We start from the raw sequence: 9,168 nt of genomic DNA on the forward strand, positions 1-9,168 counted from the left end.
AGTAGTAGTAGTAGTAGTAGTAGTAGTAGTAGTAGTAGTAGCAGCAGCGGGAGCAACAGCAGCTGTGTCGGTGGCGGCAGCGGGTTAAATTTTTGTGATTTTGTGGCGGTATAGTGGTAATTGTAATGGTATACATTGTCATTACAAGCACCGATGTAGTAGTGGCAGCGGCGTCGACGGCGGTGGTCTCGGTGGTGGTGGTCGTGGTTAATAGTAGCAGAGTTGTTAATAGCGTTGGTGGCAGTGACGAACTAATTTCCAAATGCGAAGTGCAGCAGACTGCTAAATAGAGAACCAAAAAGCATAGTCTAAATCAAAAAAGAAAATCAAAAGTAGTACGAACGCACTGTTGTTATATATAGTCAAAATGTAAATGATAACTAAAAGTATGTGTACGTCTAACAAAGGGTGTGAAGTGAGGCGGAGAGAATTACATCAAGGGCAATGCTGCTGCACAGTGCTAAGAAAAGTTCGGAGGCTTGAGTACTTCAAAGGCTTAGAATATTAAAAGAGCAACTTGGGTGTTACATATTCAAAGGAAGAAAACAGACAACACTCTTCAATTTCACAGAAAAACAAATAAGTTGAAGTGCATTTCAAATACGCTACAGGAGTGAGAGAAAGTTAGAGAGAAAAGGGAAGGAGAAAGAGAGAGAAGGGAAGAGAGAGGGTGAGAATGAGAGATCGAAACTGGTAAAACCATTAGCAAGTAAAACTGTTTAGTGTAAAGGTGGCAAATGACGGTTTCAGCAGACATCCTGTTAGAATGTATAATGTCAGAGTGAGCCTTGCCTGGACGGTCAAGGTCTCTGAATATTAAAATCACCATCACAGAGTAAGTGAGGACGAGTGTGTGTGTGCGCGTGAGACTGAGGGAGAAAGAAAGAGAGAGAGGGGGCATAAAAAAAGAACAAGAAAGAGCTGGGAAAGAGGGAAATTTTTTTAAATGTTTGTGTTTGTGAATATTTGCATTTATGTACGTAGATACGGACGACGTGCGTGCATGGGCGTGTGTGTGATTGTTTGCAAACCTAAGTGTGTGTGCGTGCGTGCGTGTGTGTGTGTGTGTGTGTGTGTGTGTGTGTGTGTGTGTGTGTGTGTGTGTGTGTGTGTGTGTGTGTGTGTGTGTGTGTGTGTGTGTGTGTGTGTGTGTGTGTGTGTGCTTGTGAGGTTGTGTGGTATGAAGTTTGCTTCCCAACCTCATGGTTCAGGTCCAGTTTCACTCCATGGTATCTTGTGCAAGAGTCTTCTACTATATCCATCCTCGGGCCGATCGAAGCCTTTTGAGAGGATTTGATAGATGGAAACTGAAAGAAGCCCACTGTATATGTATGCGCACGCGTGTGTCTTTGTGTCTGTGATTGTCCTCCTCCACCACTTGACAACTCGACAACCGGTGTTAGTGTGTTTACATCTCCATAACATGGCGGATCCGCAAAAGAGACTAATAGAATAAGTACCAGGCTTTTATAAAATAATATATATGTGAATATATTTAGAAGGTTGTTTGTTGTGGCCAAAGCGCTTAGCTGTATAGGCCACTTGTCAGATTCAAACGAGTTGCCTGTCCAGCTGTGCGCTTTATAGGTACGAAACCAATAGTTACTCTCTGACCAGATTTAACAAACAACCTTTTAAATATTTATTTCTTTATTGCCCACAGGGGACTAAACATAGAGGGGACAAACAAGGACAGACAAAGAGATTAAGTTGATTACACGAGTCCAGTGCATAACTGGTATTTATTTAATAGACCCCGAAGGGCAAAGTCGACCTCGGCGGAAATTGAACTTAGAACGTAATGGCAGAAGAAATACCGCTATGGATTTCGCCCGGTGTGCTAACGATTCTGCCAGCTCGCCACCTTGACAATCTTTTAAATATTACTACTCTAATGAGTGTGGGGTTTTTTTCGGGTATATGAATTATTACAAAAGAATGGAAATTATATAATCATATTTATTGACTTACAGCTGTCTGCTCTGTAAGGTCCTTCAGTATATTGTTTTTGTAACAACGTTTTGATGCATAGGGAGGTATTATCCTGATGACGTTTTGGGGCAGCTACTAATCACATGTGAGATGTCTACCACAAAAATATGACATAATCGGCTGCATCCTGGAGTTCCAAGGGCATCACTGTCTCTTTTGTTTATTAAGTATTTCGTAGCAATCTCCTGGTCTTAGATTGCAAATGCATAGCCTTCGCAGTGAAATAGGATGTAACGGTCACGAGTCCAAGAAAGGCTACGCTTCACGTTGATATTACTGTCTTTTTTTCGAGTCTTCGGGAAACATAACCATGCGCACACACTTTTTGTTAAGTTGAGCGTTTTACATTCAGATCTTCTTTGTATGTATGTCTCTTCTTTTTTTTTAATTATTATAAATCTTCCACTGAGGAGGGAGCCGGTTTCCAACAAAGATACAAGGCTCCATCTTTGGGATGTATGTATGTATGTAGGTAAGATATAGATTGTTTGGAATTCAATGAAATCATTAAAAATGAAAAGAAAGTATTGGAAAATTCGTGTATTTTTAATACATTGTGAGCTTAATTATTTCAATTTATTTCCATTTCTTTCAGTGAGTGTATTTACTGTGTTATTTTTTTTTTAAGATAGTAAGCTATTTTTAGTTCCTATTCTTATATATAAAAGACATACGGTATGTGTACTTGTGTGTGTGTATCCTTGCGTCATGTAATTGCATATATTTTTGAATTTCCAGTCCTGTGTTGGAATTACTTTTTCTGTCCTGCGTATTTAAAAAACGTATGTTTATCATACACAAGTGCATATATATCTACATGTACACTTATACGATTCTATCTATTAAATTCACATATTCCGAAATCACTGGAACTGCTTCCACTCAAAGAATCCTTATCATTTTATAAGTGACTAACTTAGAGCCATCGTAGAACATTAATCTTCAAGAATGGCATACACAGATGCACACGTTACACACACACACATACACACTCGCAAACATTGGAAAACAATTCAAAAGAATTTATATTTTGTTTGTTACTAGATCTGCTCGAATGTTATGCATTTAACTAGGGAACGAAATCGAAAATATAATCTTATCCTTTAACATAATGTAACAATGTTATGAAGGCTTTTAAATTTACGCCTCATAGGTGAAATAAGAACATTTATAAAACATAATATTTCCCCAGGTCGAGCAAGCAGTTATAATCTGTTAAAAAGTGCATCTTTTTACCACGTAAGTAGTAGTGTGAACCCTGGTATTTTATTTCGAGGAAACTTTAGAAAATGATATTATTGAACTTGTTTTGTTTGCTGAAATTTTAATATTGGTTTCAAATTTGGCACTTTCCCGAAGTTGCTGGCAACTTCTGGAAAGTGAATGCGTCAATTACATCGACCCCAGTGCTCAACTCCTATGTTATCGATCCTGAAAGGATGAAAAGTAATGTTGACCTCGGCGGAATTAGAACTCAGAACGTAAAGACAGACCAAATGCTGCTGAGCCTTTTGCCCGGCGTGCTTACGATTCAGCCAGCTCGCCGCCTTATGTTAAAGTATATCAAAGCGGTGAGCTGGGAGAATTGTTAGCACGCCGAGTAACATGTTTAGTCCGTCTTTAAGTTCTGAGTTCAAATGCCACCGGGGTCAACTTTGTCTTTCATCCTTTCAGGATCGATAAAATAAGTATACCAATTGAGCACTGGGGTTGACGTAATCGTCTAACTCCGAACTTGCTGGTCTTGTGCCAAAATTTGAAACCAATGTTTAATAGCATACTTGTTTAAACGTTAACCAAACGACCAGAATGACGAATCTTTTACAACCAGTGGGAAACATGTAGCTCTATTAGTGATGTTTTACGTTACTTATTTGCAGTGTTTTTGCCCCATCCTGTTATAAAATATCTGTTTTTCACCCTATGCTTCCCAAATATATTTGAATAAAAGTGTGTGTCCTGAGAAGTATTAGACATTATTGACAAGAATGAGGTACATGAGATCAAATTTCGAGGACTGTAGTGTAATGAATTGAATTCATTACTTGACTTTCACCTATCTCATCGCCCCTAGTGGGATGTCAAGTAAAGTGGATTCTGATGGGTTTTAAATCCACAGGATTAAGAATCGTATGTCAATGACGTAAGCTACATAAATATGTTGTCTTGTCGTGTCTACTAAATCATAATCTCATTTTCTTTTGAGACATTAAAATAAATACAATGCTTTCTTACAATGACATGTGGCCAGAAATTCATAGGAAAGTTGATTTAATCGATCCCAGGACGGCGATTGTAGAAAGATGAAAGGTAAAGTAAACTCATTAGTACAAAGTAAACTCATTAGTACAATGCCTTAATTAAAACTGTAAGTTATTTAGGCCAACGCACTACAGTTTCCACTACTTCATTGTCTGCTGCTTTGTTTTCTTTATGTTTTATTATCTGTCTGGGTGTCTTTGTGTGTGTGTGTGTGTTTTAATCTTGTTTTGCTTCCACTATACTTTGTTTGATACGAGTTTCCCTCAAATTATTATCAAAATAATTAGTTTCAAATTTAATTAAACCAAATCCAGTATACCATCCGATCATTCACAACTGAAAGACTTAAAATGAACCATGGGTAATAGTACTGACAATCTATCACTCTTATCCCTTTCTTCCTTTCTTTCATTTTTGCTATTTCATTGTGAGTGCCATGTAGAAATAAGCTCAAAATGAGTCGAGTGCTCAACTCCACTCCCTATTATTTAACTACCCTTCACCTATATCCAGAATGCTCTTCAAAGTAGCTTGTAAATCACATCTCCATTTCTTCTGCATCTGGATTCAATAAAGATTATCGCAAATTAGCGGATAACGAAGATTATAAAGAAGAGAACAAATGATCGAAATTTCAGTTTTTGACATAAAAGGAGGTTAACAGAGAGACTAAATGTTTGTGACATAAAAGGGAGTTTACTGATAGACTAAAAGTCGAAGAAAGAGCAAATGAAACTGGCGCGGATTCTCCAAATCTAATCCATTAGTGGCACGGTGAAGATCTGTAAGATATTCCAAACATTTTCCATCTAAGATTCATTCAATGAATAGATGCTCAAACTTGCGTGTGCACATCGACTGCTCACCCAACACAACAACTTAAGCACATATTTACAAACAGCTGGAACTCTGTTAACTCAAAGACTCTTGTCGCTGTGTTAGCGACCGGCTTGCTCTCTCAAGAAGAACTTAAATAAAACTCAAAGATATATACATGCATACATAAGGACTGACTCATTTTGTCCGATGATGGACGTCTCACATTAGATAGAGATAGATCGTACGTTATTGGATTTAAGTAACAAATGTATGTTCAGCACTTCTGCCATTCTCTCGGTCGTCATAGTAGGTTTCAGTGACAACCATTGCAAGATGACTGATATTATTTTGACTCTAGTTTTATGTCAGCGTATCTTTCTCCTAAAAGAACTGCCTTCATTGTAGCTTTGGTAAAAATAACAGCAGCATCCTCTACTCCTGGGAAATCTATTTAACCCATAAAGGGAACTTTCACAGGTACTACCGTTCCAGATCAGAACGGACCTGGGACTAATAGTAATGAAGGGGTGACCCTTACGCTCCCCTAAATTCCAGAACTCCCGACCAGATGCAGTTCAGTGTCATATCCAGGATGTACATACACGCATACATACAACATATATACATGTATACATACATACATTGTTACTCTTTTGATGCAAGTTAAACGAAAGAAATGTACTGCTAGTTTATATATAACATGTAGATATATAATCTAATATTGTTAAATACAAAATGAAAATGAAGCAAAGCAAGCCGATATGTAAATATTTGATAGCAATGAAAAATACTAAAAGTATATTTACCGCCGTTAAAACAATGAAATATTTACTGTTGTTAAAGCAACGAAATATTAACTCTTAGTAGAACGCTAACGAAATACGCTACTGTTGAAAATGTAAAATTTAAAACTGACAACTATAAGATGAAATATTTCAGAGCAGCTGTTAATAGAACGTCCATTTAATATTGAAAAACAATGATGATTAATTGAAGCATCTCAATTGAAAAAAAAATCAATGAAACATACGCTGTAACAGTAATAGCAAATTTTATAACCGAAAAGGTTGTAACAAAGCGTTGTTAGCAACCGGAATGGGTTTTTAAAAATATCAGTAGTAGTAAAGAAGCAGGAAGGAAACACACACAACGATAAATGTATAAGAAAAAAGCAATGAAAATTTTTTAATGGCTAATATCAGATAGAAATAACATATTAAGCTGTAGTGATGGTCCAACTTGTAATGTTTTGCCAAGTACAAATTCAAATGAGAGGTTACTTGTGCTCACGCATGCGCATAACTGTAGTCCGGTCATAAACACTTCACTTCGGCCGTGGACAGTATAAAGGAGGTTACTGTATATCATTGCGTATGCCGTAACTAAAGATACATAAATATACGTATACACAACCGCGCACACATACAAACATTTACACGCACTCACGCACACACACACACACACACACACACACACACACACACACACACATATATATATATGTATATATATATATATATACTCACGCACACATACATACACATACAAGAGCAGCAATTTTGAACGGAGATAGGTGATTAGACGATACCATCGACTCATTTACCTAGCTGGTATTTAGCTTTATGGCTCCTGGAAGGGGTGAATGGTAATGTGGAACTCGGCGTGATTTCAATAGAGAATGTAAAGTGCCTGAACAAACGCTTTAAGACATTTTGTCCGACACCCTATGAATACCGCTGACTCACGCCCCCAAGGCGGGTGTACGAGGAGGTATCCAAAAGTAACCGGAAACGTTCTCTGTAAGGCAAGCCTGTTGTAGTTCAGTCTTCCACCGCTAGAGGCCACTCGATGCGATCCTCAAGTATTAGTCTGCCGACCGGCGACTTCTGCTAGGGGGTCATATTATCACGTGGTGCGTCGTTATTTTGCAGTGATTTACCCCATTTCTTCAATTTTTGCGATGGCTGAAACAAAGGAACAGCATACTTGCTAGAAATTCCGTTTCCGCTAGGGAAAACGGCGGCCGAAACAGTTGTTATGCTTTAAACAGCTTACAAAGACGCTGCCGTGAGCAAAACACACTTCATGAACTGATCTTGGAGGACAGTCACCGAACAGCTGACGAACTTGTTGATATAACTGGTGTGTACTGGAGCTCCTACCAACGGATCTTGGGCGAGGAATTGCGAATGAAAAGAGTTGCAGCAAAATTTGTGCCTCGCTTGCTCTCGGAAGATCAAAAGCAGTCGCGACTGAATGCGTGTCGTGAACGGAAAGAACAGGTGGACATTAATCTTCGAAGATTATTACTGGCGAAGGAAGATGGTGTTACGGAATTTGCATATGTGGAAGAGATGAAGAAAAAATGACAGAAGTGTTAAAAGGTATCACTGAGCAAGAGTTCCAGGACTGCTTCGAACAGTAGAAAACGCGTCTGGACCGATGCCTTGCTTCAAATGGAGAATACTTTGAAGGCGATAAAAATGTAAAACTAAATAAAATAATATTGCAAAATTCCGATTTCTTTTAGGGGGACCTCTCGTATAATGCATATATTAACACAAATGATTTTCAGTCGTTCTTAGACATACACTCACCCACGCGCACGCACACACACACACACACACACACACACACACACACTAGTGCAGCAAACAAGAGGGCTATAAATTTCATTACTGAAGTTGTAGATCCTGATAAAGAGGTCTGGTCAGTGGTTTGCTGCTAATGGGAGAGGGGTCTGACGTTGAAAGACCAGAAATTTCTTGAGATCCCAGAATCATCACTGACGATCCCAAAGCATCCACGAGATTCAACTTAAAAACTAAGCTATATTTCAATAAATGTATTTTTATGGCTTAGTTAGAAGGGGGAAAGTTGCGCCATGACCCATTTCAGGACCTCCAAGGTGGAGGCGGGCCTATATAGGGAGACACACACACGGGTTGATGCGGTAGGAAGTAACAAGATTATAGAGATATTCATAGACGTATGTCAAGTGTGGCATAAAATGAAGTGTGTAAAAGTAAAAGGAAGTGAACTATAGGAAGAAAGACAGAGACGGGGGTATCAACTGGAGCGTGAAGTATTGTAAAGGTCATGTGCTAACATACAGAACAACAACATCAACAACAACAGCAGCGATAATAACAACAAAAACAACAGCTGCCATACTTATCAAATGGCACCAACATGAACAGTAAACAATAATGATAATCCACTTTGATGTTGTCAACGAGGAGGGGGGAGGTGAAGAGGAAAGGAAGAAGAGGGGAGGAGGAAGAGGGAGAGGAGACGGACGAGAAGGTGGAGGAGGACAGCAACGACGTCGATGACGAAGACAATGATAATGACGACCACCATCACGACCAGTACACTCACGACCGTGACGGCGATGACGGCGGCTACAGCAATGATGATGATGATGATGATGACTTCGACGACAACGACGGCGATGATGGTGATAATGATGATGATGATGATGATGACGACGATGACGATGATTTGATCACTATCACCACCACCACTACTACCATTACGACTCCTCCCACCATGATCACAACGGCAGCCATGTTGATGGTGATGATTATGATGCGGAATGATGACGTTGATGACAGTGCTGATTATGGTGCTATTGTTGTTGTTGTTATTGTTACTCAATCAAGGCTGACGAAGCCAACAAGAGAAATAGCAGCCAAATTTCCCCCTCTTTATACACCCCATCATCTTAAAAGAAGAAGAAAGGACAAACAGGATAGTGTAATCCTACTTACATAATGCTTGAAAAGATAAAAAAGAACTGGATAATAATGGCTGAAATAACTTTGATCATAAATCATTGATCTGATTGATCAAGGTTGGGTTGCTCTTCTAAAACGACGTGGTATGATTTGAGGAAGATTTTTGGGGTTCACTGATTTGGTTCGATGGGATCCCTTGTTAGTTCGACGATAGCGGTAGACGACGACAAAGACAAAGACAAAAAACGAAGACCACAAGAAAGATGACACCGACGACGACGACGACGATGATGATGGTGATGATGATGATGATGATGATGATGATGATGATGATGATGATGATGATGATGATGAT

This window comes from Octopus bimaculoides, chromosome 3, assembly GCF_001194135.2.
Source record: "Octopus bimaculoides isolate UCB-OBI-ISO-001 chromosome 3, ASM119413v2, whole genome shotgun sequence".
Lineage (NCBI taxonomy): Eukaryota > Metazoa > Mollusca > Cephalopoda > Octopoda > Octopodidae > Octopus > Octopus bimaculoides.